Source organism: Homalodisca vitripennis, unplaced genomic scaffold (genome assembly GCF_021130785.1).
Source record: "Homalodisca vitripennis isolate AUS2020 unplaced genomic scaffold, UT_GWSS_2.1 ScUCBcl_1981;HRSCAF=6284, whole genome shotgun sequence".
Taxonomy (NCBI): Eukaryota; Metazoa; Arthropoda; class Insecta; order Hemiptera; family Cicadellidae; genus Homalodisca; species Homalodisca vitripennis.
Genome location: NW_025778094.1, coordinates 35,000 through 44,569, shown reverse-complemented (window position 1 = coordinate 44,569; position 9,570 = coordinate 35,000). Strand labels below are relative to the sequence as shown.

The following is a 9,570-nucleotide window of genomic DNA, read 5'->3' as shown; positions in this document are numbered from 1 at the left end:
GAATCGCTAGGGGTGAGAAGGGGGTGAATTTATTGGATGATGCCTGCCGTATTCACGATATAGCTTACGATAAATACAGTGACTCGGAGCATCGCAATCAAGCAGACAAAGAGTTTGGCAAAGCGGGCTTGGGATAGAGTAAAAATCGTCAGACGCGACTTTAGGTGAAAGAGCAGCTGCTTTAGCTGTAACTGGTGCGATGAAAGCTAAAACGGCTTTCGGTGGTGGAAAAAGACGAAGGAAAGTTGTTAAGAAGAGCGGAAAGACGAAAGGTAGGGGCCTTTACCTAAAACCGTATCCAAAGAGGGGGGCTGGTGTTTAGAAAAAAGAAGATGAGTTGTTGTAAAAAAAAAATCTCGATCCCGATAAGACCGTTGACAAATTTCGAGTTGATCCACTACGCTAAACAACTAAGCATTCCCCAATTTTAGAGGGGTGTTTATGCGTGACACGTTACCTCAAACAGGGCCTAGAAAATACGAGTCAGCTATAGTTAATCTGGACTCAAGTTACGGTGACGGTACTCATTGGGTTTGCTACAGAAAACGCCGGCATAACGTGAGCTATTTTGACAGTTTCGGAAATCTTCGCCCTCCTTGGGAACTCATATACTATTTCGGACCCACCGCTGATATACAGTATAATTATCAAAGTCGTCAGGGGATTGATTCAGTTGTATGTGGACATCTGTGCTTAGAGTTTCTCAGCGGAAAGAATGTTTTGCCTGAGCGGGAAAGGTTCAAGAATAACTTGTGACGTATTTCCTCCATACGACACCAGTGATGGCGATTACGTAATTGGATTGATAGATCTGAGCACATTCAATTCCATTCCCAATATTGAAAAGAATGTAAACGATAAATTTTATTACGGAAACCATGATGAAGTGATAATGTTTGAGGAAGGTTCTTACGAAGTAGAAGATATTGCGAATTATATACAGGGGAGACTACCGGAGGGGATCACAGTCCGCTTGAATGCAAATAACAATACTCTTAAGACCGAGATTAAAAGCAACGTGCAGATTGATTTCAGCAAGAAAGGCACAATTGCATCGATATTGGGCTTCAGCAAAAAGGTGCTGCAAGCTAATAAAGTACACACTTCAGACCTGCCTGTGAATATTCTCAAGGTGAACAGCATAAGAGTTGAGTGCAACGTTGTTCGCGGCTCGTTTGATAACGGTGTAGAGAGTCACGTTATTCACGAGTTCTTTCCACAAGTAGAGCCGGGGTATAAAATAGTCGAGACACCTGGTACAGTGATTTATTTACCACTCAACGTTCAGAAGGTGCACACCATAACTGTCGAGCTTAAAGATCAAGACAACAATCCTGTGAATCTCAGAGGTGAAACATTATCTTTGAGGTTGCATGTAAAGAAAGTGGGTGCTCATGGGTCTAGTATTTAAGGAGGGTGTGAACATAATTAAGGTCATTAGAACCGCCGCGCCTGATAGTGGTAACTTCTGCTAACGCAAATTTATTGCGCTCTCTTGGCTTTAAAGTTAACACCGGCGCAATTCGTGGAAATGCTCGATATAGAGAGTCCCGCTGAGTACAATGAAATCATTACCGGACTGGAATATCACACACATAATCCGTATGCTTCAACCACGTTTAATAATAACGATGAAATACGGATACCAATCAGTTATCAGGACTTAATAACAGCTCCTTTCGAAAGTACACTACACGTTATGGGTACAGTAAGCGGTAAGAAAGCAGACGGTACAACAGATGCTAAAGTGTCTTTGGTTAACAATGCTATCGCTTTTCTCTTTGATGATATCCGATACGAGATTGGCGGTGTGGAAATTGATCGCACAAAGAATTTAGGTATAGCCAGTTCCTTAAAAAATATATTATCAGCTCGTGCAGAAGACGAAAAGAATCTGGAAAATGCATGCTGGTTCGGCCCCGGTGGAAAGAGAGAAATGGACAAATTCTCGTTTTCTGTACCTTTAAGATTGTTGTTGGGATTCGCAGAGGATTACAAGCGAATAATTGTGAATGTAAAACAAGAGTTGATACTGCTGCGGTCGGCGACAGATGCCAACGCTATTATTAGCGAGGATGCAGTGACTCACGCGTTGAAGATCACCAATCTGTACTGGCGGGTGCCTCACATCTCTGTATCCGACTTGTTTCGTGCTAAAATCCTACATCTAGTTGAAAAAGATACTCCAATACATATACCGTTTAGATCGTGGGAGTTGCATGAATACCCTGTACTGCCGCAAACTGAACGTCAATCATGGACTATAAAAACCTCTTCTCAATTGGAGAAACCACGATACGTGATTGTAGCTTTCCAGACAGAAAGGAAAAACAACTTAAAGAAAGACATGTCATGTTTTGACAGTTGTAAGTTATCGAACATCCGTCTATATTTAAATACACAATATTTCCCTTATGACAACATTCACGGAGACGCAGCTATATTCTACGAAATGTTTGTAAGATTTCAAAACTCCTATTATGGCGATTTAGGTGGTCGTCGGTGGCCTGACGTCAGTCTGGACACGTTTAAAAATAAAAACACCTCTGTATGTGATTGATTGTTTCACGGCCAAAAATGATTCGGTCAAGTCTGGACCTGTCGATGTGCGGATAGAATTTGAGGCTACGGAAGCGTTCAAGGCCAACACCACAGCCTACTGTTCTACTGCTTCATGACTCGTATTTCGTTTACACAATGCTCAAGGGCACGGTAAAGAAGATGATGTAACGTGAATAAAACACGATTCAAATGACAGAATCTTTCAGTTTCAAATTGGACGCCACGATGGAAGGTTCACGGAAGATAAATATCGTCCTTGATTTGGTCGGTGAAATCCGTAGACTAATCCAGAATCACCAGTTAACAACAATGAAACGAACAAGTGACGGCTACATGCATTATTGCGAATGTGCATATACCACACCGGATTGTCAAGATGTACCAGACACTTGTGTATGTGTAATGATTGACAGGCGGAAAGAATGAAATATTCAGACTGTTAAATGAAATTTACGATAACACTGTGCAAAACGACGACGATGTCATAGAAGATGATAGTGACTATACGGTATCGTCTATGGAAGAAGGGAGAGGGGGAGAAGGAGGAGATATGTAATTGTATAAGTCAGTGACTAATACGTCAGGTACTTAAAGGTTTGCTCAAAGTGTACAGAGTCATTCGTGATCATGGAGCGAAAGAGTGAAGACATACAGGCTACTGTCGCTGCTGCTGTGTTGAAGGAGGAGGAGGAGAAGCAGCTGGTGAGTCAACCGATGGAAATAGACAAGATTAAATCAATCCGTAAAAGCTCAAAACGAAATCTCCCGAATCTAGTTACCGGAGTGTTTCTAAAGTCTCTTTACTTTTTGAATCCTGATTGTTCCAAATACTTGATTGTAGGATTGTTTGTTGATCACGACAATGGTGTCGGTATCTTGATGAAGGGTAAAAGGGGAACGTTTTGCGTTTTGGAAACCGGAAATGTTCAACATTTTATTAGGGTGCGCGAACCAAATCACTGGTCTCTTGGAATCGACAGGCGTGCATAGATTTCAGGAGTTCTAAAAGCGAAAGTGGAGAAAATATGGTAGTACGCAGGGTGTTTGGTCAGCAGTACGTTGTACTGTACGACGGAAAGAATACATTAACTCTGTCCGTAGACGAGTGGACACAGTTCACCAACTGTCTGCCCTGCATAACACGTCAAATCAACGAGCTGTTTTTTAACGGAGGATCTATTGAGATCTTACGTCAGTGATGTGTTAGCTCTGACTAGTAACGGAAGTCCGGACGAGGGTTACGTTGATCCGCCTGAGGCTTTACCACGTCACCTTTGCGATAGACTTTTTGATGACGTCCAGTGCTACAAACGTTGGCCAAAATCCCAGAGGTAATGAATGCGGCAGTAGTTGAATTTCAAGCTTTTCAAGGTAATAAAAAGCAGTTTATAATAAAAGAATTTGCAATTGTGTCTAATTCATTGCAATGTCAAATTGTTTTCAAACCTCCATTTCCGCGGGAGAAATTAAACAAGAAAATGCGAAAGACAGCTCTGTGGTTAGAAAAGAACTACCACAAGATCTTGTGGGAAAGAAGGTGATTTCCCTTACTGCGGTCGTGTCATTCGCAATTTGTGCAAGCCTTTTACTATAATTTATACACGCGGACACGAGAAGGTGAAATTTTTAAGACAATTTCACAATAACGTTTACGAGCTAGATAACTTGACATGTGACGAAAATAGTACGTTGTGCAGTCGTAAAGGAACGCATCGATTTTCCTGCTCCTTACCGCAACATAATGACCGTGATGAAGATGTACGGTGTGCAATGCACGCTGCTAAATGTAGTTTTGAAATCCTGATTAAAAACAGGTTCACCAGTCCACTTAGTAGTCATTCTGTTAACGGTCACTGTTGAGATTACATCGTGCTAGCATGGGGAGTACGGCTGCTGCTACCGCTGATGTTTGGGACCTAATTTCTCGAGAGCCAAAAGCTCCTGTCGGTGTGCTCACTGATGCCTTCATTTTGAAATTTAGTCGCTTTCTAAATTGGAGGCTTTTATCGGCAAACTATACTTTTTCCTTTGACATGTTGAGAATATTTCAGCATAAAGTAATTTGGACCATGGTTTTAGAGAATGCTCGCCTTCCTGAATTCTTTTTGCGTGAAATGGTACCGAACTTTGACACCTACTGTTTGGATAGTAATAAGTCGTCACCAGGTTCTTTCAGAACAGTTTATACACGATTTTGCTGAACAGTTGGACTGGGATTACATACTATTGTACCAACAACTTAGTGGAAAGTTTCTTCAGGACCATAGTAGTTATTATGGTGATGAAGCGTGATATGTTCCGTAGAAACTCCAGCTAGAAGAATTAGACCACATTGAAAGGCTTCACCGAGTAAAGTGGTCTATAACCGATTCTTTGTAAGTGTTTGATGAGTCACATTGAAAGGCTTCACCGAGTAAAGTGGCTTCTGGGTAACTTGCTGAGAATCTGAATCCGCTAATGGACATCCTATGTAAGTTTACAAAACGAGTCACATTGAAAGGTTTCTTCTCCAAGTAAAGTGGCTTGTATGAAACTTGCTGAGAGATTGTTTCAGCTTCACCTGGATGAGACAAGTCATATTGAAAGGCTTCACCAAGTAAAGTGACTTGTCGCGTCCGCCTTAGACGATGTAGTATATTGTAGGTTAGTAAAGAAAAACCCTTCTCGGAAGGAGGAGGGGTTCGGCATTAAGTTGAGGACTACTCCTGACACGTGGAAGAGGAAAAGCCATTTGCGAGAGCAGAGGAGTTTGGCATTAAGTTGAAAACTTCAAAGTTCACGTGGGCTAAAAAAAATTTGCAAAATATAAAAGTTTTTGCGAGTACTTGACAGTGAGACGGAAAGGTTCGGCATTTAGTTGAGAACTTAAACGAACTCGCTGAACGGTCTCGCAAGGACACAAAAAAAAGTTTATTTTTTTCGGAGGTGGCAAATTTGTTATGGAGTGGCCATCACGACAGAGTGGGCGATGGTTGGGGCCCACTCCCAAGACAAAGAGAGGTGACACGGAGAGGTTCGGCAATTGAGTTGAGAACTTGAACGTGTTCAGTGTTCTTTGTTAAGTGAGATTAGGCCTCCTGGGGAAACTCACTATAATAAAAAACGCGCCGAGACCCCTACGGCCTGGCTCAATGCCTACCGTGGTGATGGAAACGTGGGTCAACCTGATACACCGCATTCCAGTCTAAATATGACAGCGATTACCATATATGGGTGTTGCATGGCACAAAGCCTACAGGGGTGACGGAGTAGTTGGCCAATTTTACACGCTGCATTTCCAGTCTAAATGTGACACCTATTACCATACATGGTATTGCACCTTGGATACCTCCCACCTTTCCAATCAGGTATAAAATATCGCGAGAAAAGCTGACAGTCACAGTCAATCTCTACGTATCGTGATCATCGTATCCGTTACAGGTAAGTGACCATGTCTTTACTTTGTATTTTTAGCTAACAGAGGCTCTGTGACGGATTATTGTTATAGTTTGGAATTTGTTTTACAGGAAATCATGGATCTTTCGTCAAAACTGACATCCCTCGAAAAGCAGGGTGAAATTCAACCAAAGATTTCAATAAAGGAATTAACGCGGAAATCAGGATACAAGATTCTTGAGGCGAGGAAGGTTCACACCAAATTTGACAGGATGGCTGTCATGCTGGTGATAGAACAGGATGGATCGAAGACGGCTGTAACATTTTTGCCTGCTAGGTTCGAGAGATGCCTTAACGAGGAAGATCTGCAAGAGATGACAACGTCAAAAAAGTTTAGAGTTCGGTGTAGCGGATCTAATGGACTTTCAGCGGACGTAAGGATATGGAAGTAATTACTTTGCATGTGGTTTGTACAACAGCTGTAGTGAGTTTAAAATAAACAGTACGAAGTCAAACAAAGTGTTTTATTTTTTGCAACTCCTTCACCCCCCGCTGTGCTTAGTATATGAGCGCTCAGTCGCTCAATCGCTCAGTCTGAGTTTTCCAACATGTACTGTTCAGTGTTATTGTTGTTGTTCTTTGCTATACTGCCTGGAGTCATCGGATCACCGCCGACTCCTCCTCCTCCTATCGGTCAGCGGCAGCGAGAAGCACAACAGTTGGTTTTTTATCGTTTGTATTGTTATCCGATTACTAAACTGAAGATTTTTACTATAATATTATCTTTGTGGTTTTTACCATCAGATACCCGATTCACCTGATTCTCCTGACGCCCAGCATGCTGAGGACTTTTTAGAGGCTTTAATAGCAGAAGAACAGGTTAGTAGACTCGCACACATGTTATGGTTTTTTGAGTGAAAGTAATTTTAACAATATTGTTCTTTTTGCAATGTATTTAGATTGTAACGTTTTATTACTATGGAACAACAAGTTGGTTTTTTATCGATTGTATTGTTATCCGATTGCTAAACTGAAGATCTTTACTATAATATTATCTTTGTGGTTTTCACCACCAGATACCCGATTCACCCGATTCTCCAGGAGCCCAGCACGATGAGGACTTTTTTGAGGCTTTATTAGAAGAAGAAGAAGAACAGGTTAGTAGACTCGCACACGTACATGTTATTGTTTTGAATGAAAGTAATTTAACTATATAGTATTTTTTTTTTTGCAATATCTTTAGATTGTAACGTTTTATTACTATTTACAGCAGTCATCTGACCCTTGGGAATTCCCATCACGCGGTAGCTGCAGACGCAGAACTCCTCCTCCTTCGAGTTCTTCAGATTCGGTTAGTGGAATTTTTGTGTGTGTGTGTGTGTGTGTGTGTGTGTGTGTGTGTGTGTGTGTGTGTGTGTGTGTGTGTGTTCAGTGATCTAGTTTCCGTAATCTACAGAATCACACAATTTTACAGGCAGTCCACGTTGCACTGATAGACGGACCCCCTCAGGATGAACCTATAGATTTGACTAATCCATCTCACCGAGATCCCATACCACCATCACCCGCTGGCGACGGTCCTTGTTCCCGTCATTGTACCGTATGTCTTGAAGAAGATAGGCAGAGACGTCGTATCGCTAGATTTTTTCAGGTTGGAAAATTAGTCTTTATTGACGCTTTTGCGATTTGACCGATTGGTGTGCAATTGTCCATGAAAGACTTCTTTTTCTACAGGAAACCGTGGACAGTGCAATGGGTTAAGGGTTTCATTCATCCCACGCTCTCTTCGCGGTGGTACGGGTCCAGAACGATCTCACGAATCTGACACGCTACGTGGACCGGTTTCTGCAATCAGACATGGATTTGTTGTTCCTTCATGCAGAGCGGATGTGGGATGTACTGCGTTCATTCCTGGAAACACTACTCGTGGAAGCTACCGAAAGGGTCCAAACGGAGTTGCAGAGGATCAGATTGCAAAGGACTGAAAGGGAACAGGAGTCTGCTAGACTGGTCGTTTGCGTGGTGTGCCAAACTGCACTTCCCACCGTAGCCCTGAGAACTTGCGGCCACGTACTGTGTCCATCGTGCAGTCACCGCCTCTTCAGGTGTCCTGTATGCAGGGTTCCAATTGTCGGTATCCTGGATCTCTTCTTCCTGTAGGTGGACCGTTCTTCCCACTAAATAAGGGAGGGGGGTATTACATAGTACACGAGGTGACAACCAGTATCTCTGGACTGACCATGCGTACTATGTAATACCTTAACCTGGGGGCGTTTCTTTTAACGTCTGGACAGTCCCAAGCCCCTGTCCATGTGGGATAACGGTCGTGTAAACCCTGTGTTAGGAAAATGTGTTTCTTAAAGAGAGAGAACATTTACGGTCGCCACTGTCGCCATCGCTCTACTAGGGAAGGGAGTGTGGGAGGGAGTCGTATGGCGCGCCGCGCCGCACGCCACCACCACATGTCACCATCCGCCATCGCTCTTTATCTACTAGGGAAGGGAGTGTGGGAGGAGTCGTATGCCACCACCACATGTCACCATCCGCCATCGCTCTGGAGTGTGGGAGGAGTCAGGGAGGGGGCTTGCTGCTCTCCCATTGGTCGCCGTCACGGAGCTCTCGGCCAATCAGAGGCTTGGGCTATAGTGGCGGTACTTCTACTGGAGTTTATTGTAGCATTGTTAAATTATATAACTTAAAGTAAAAATTATTGTTTACTGCAATAAATATGATATAAAAAGTACGAACTATATGTCATTGTAGTATTGACGATTATTATGTATAGTGAAATATACATTTTATAAGTAACAAAATCAAATGAATAAAACCCGATACAAATTTACCGGATATATCGAAGCATTAAGCATACATCAACCAGAAACATAGATAACTAGAAAATTTCTCACATACCACCTTATTCAGAAGTTTAAACGGTGTTCATGAACCTCCGACGTCAAAATTAAGGGGACCCTCTTAGAAAGAAACTAGCTAAGATTTAAAGTCCAATGGAAAACAACCTTGCTGCTTGACTTAAGATCACCTTACTTAGGTATTATAAATGTGTCCAACAGTACCCCCAGATTCTTTCCAGAGCTAATTTTGTCGCACTTCTACATTTTTCGTTAAATAAAAGTAGTACTAATAGTTGAAATGAGCATAAAAATCTATATTCCGCCCTCTCCGTCGTCAAATTATGAATTTATAAAACTCTACAGTATGAATTAAAACCTCAAATTTCCTTGAAAATCGGAAACTGTATTTTTAATTGAAACAATGCCACTTATATTCTAGCTGGTACAAAAATCAGATTTTATATGACTGGTAAGGATGGAAATCATGAAAAATTCATCCTATCAAATTATTAGTAGAGCACAAAACTAGTTTATTATTCATGAAACAATAACCCATTTATTTATCCCAACATATACTAATTCAGGGTGTGATTAATAAGGTTAAATGTTACACATATTTACGGAACGCTTTAAATGTGGAGTTGATACATTATAGTTTGTAAATACTTTATTTTACATATAATAAAGGTACACTTACGTTCAATATAAATAAAGCATGTACTCATGCTCACGCTTATTGTTCACTTAATCTTTTAATTAAATATTAACAAAAATATTTAGT

General features: G+C 41.6%; 1 long non-coding RNA gene across 1 annotated transcript; it reads left to right on the top strand.

Moving 5' to 3' along the window:
* The first annotated feature begins 6,674 nt into the window (after positions 1-6,674).
* Positions 6,675-7,627, top strand: LOC124371773. Its single transcript, XR_006923274.1, has 3 exons — positions 6,675-6,816; positions 7,014-7,094; positions 7,208-7,627. It is a non-coding gene; the product is annotated as an uncharacterized LOC124371773 (long non-coding RNA).
* The last annotated feature ends 1,943 nt before the right edge of the window (positions 7,628-9,570 follow it).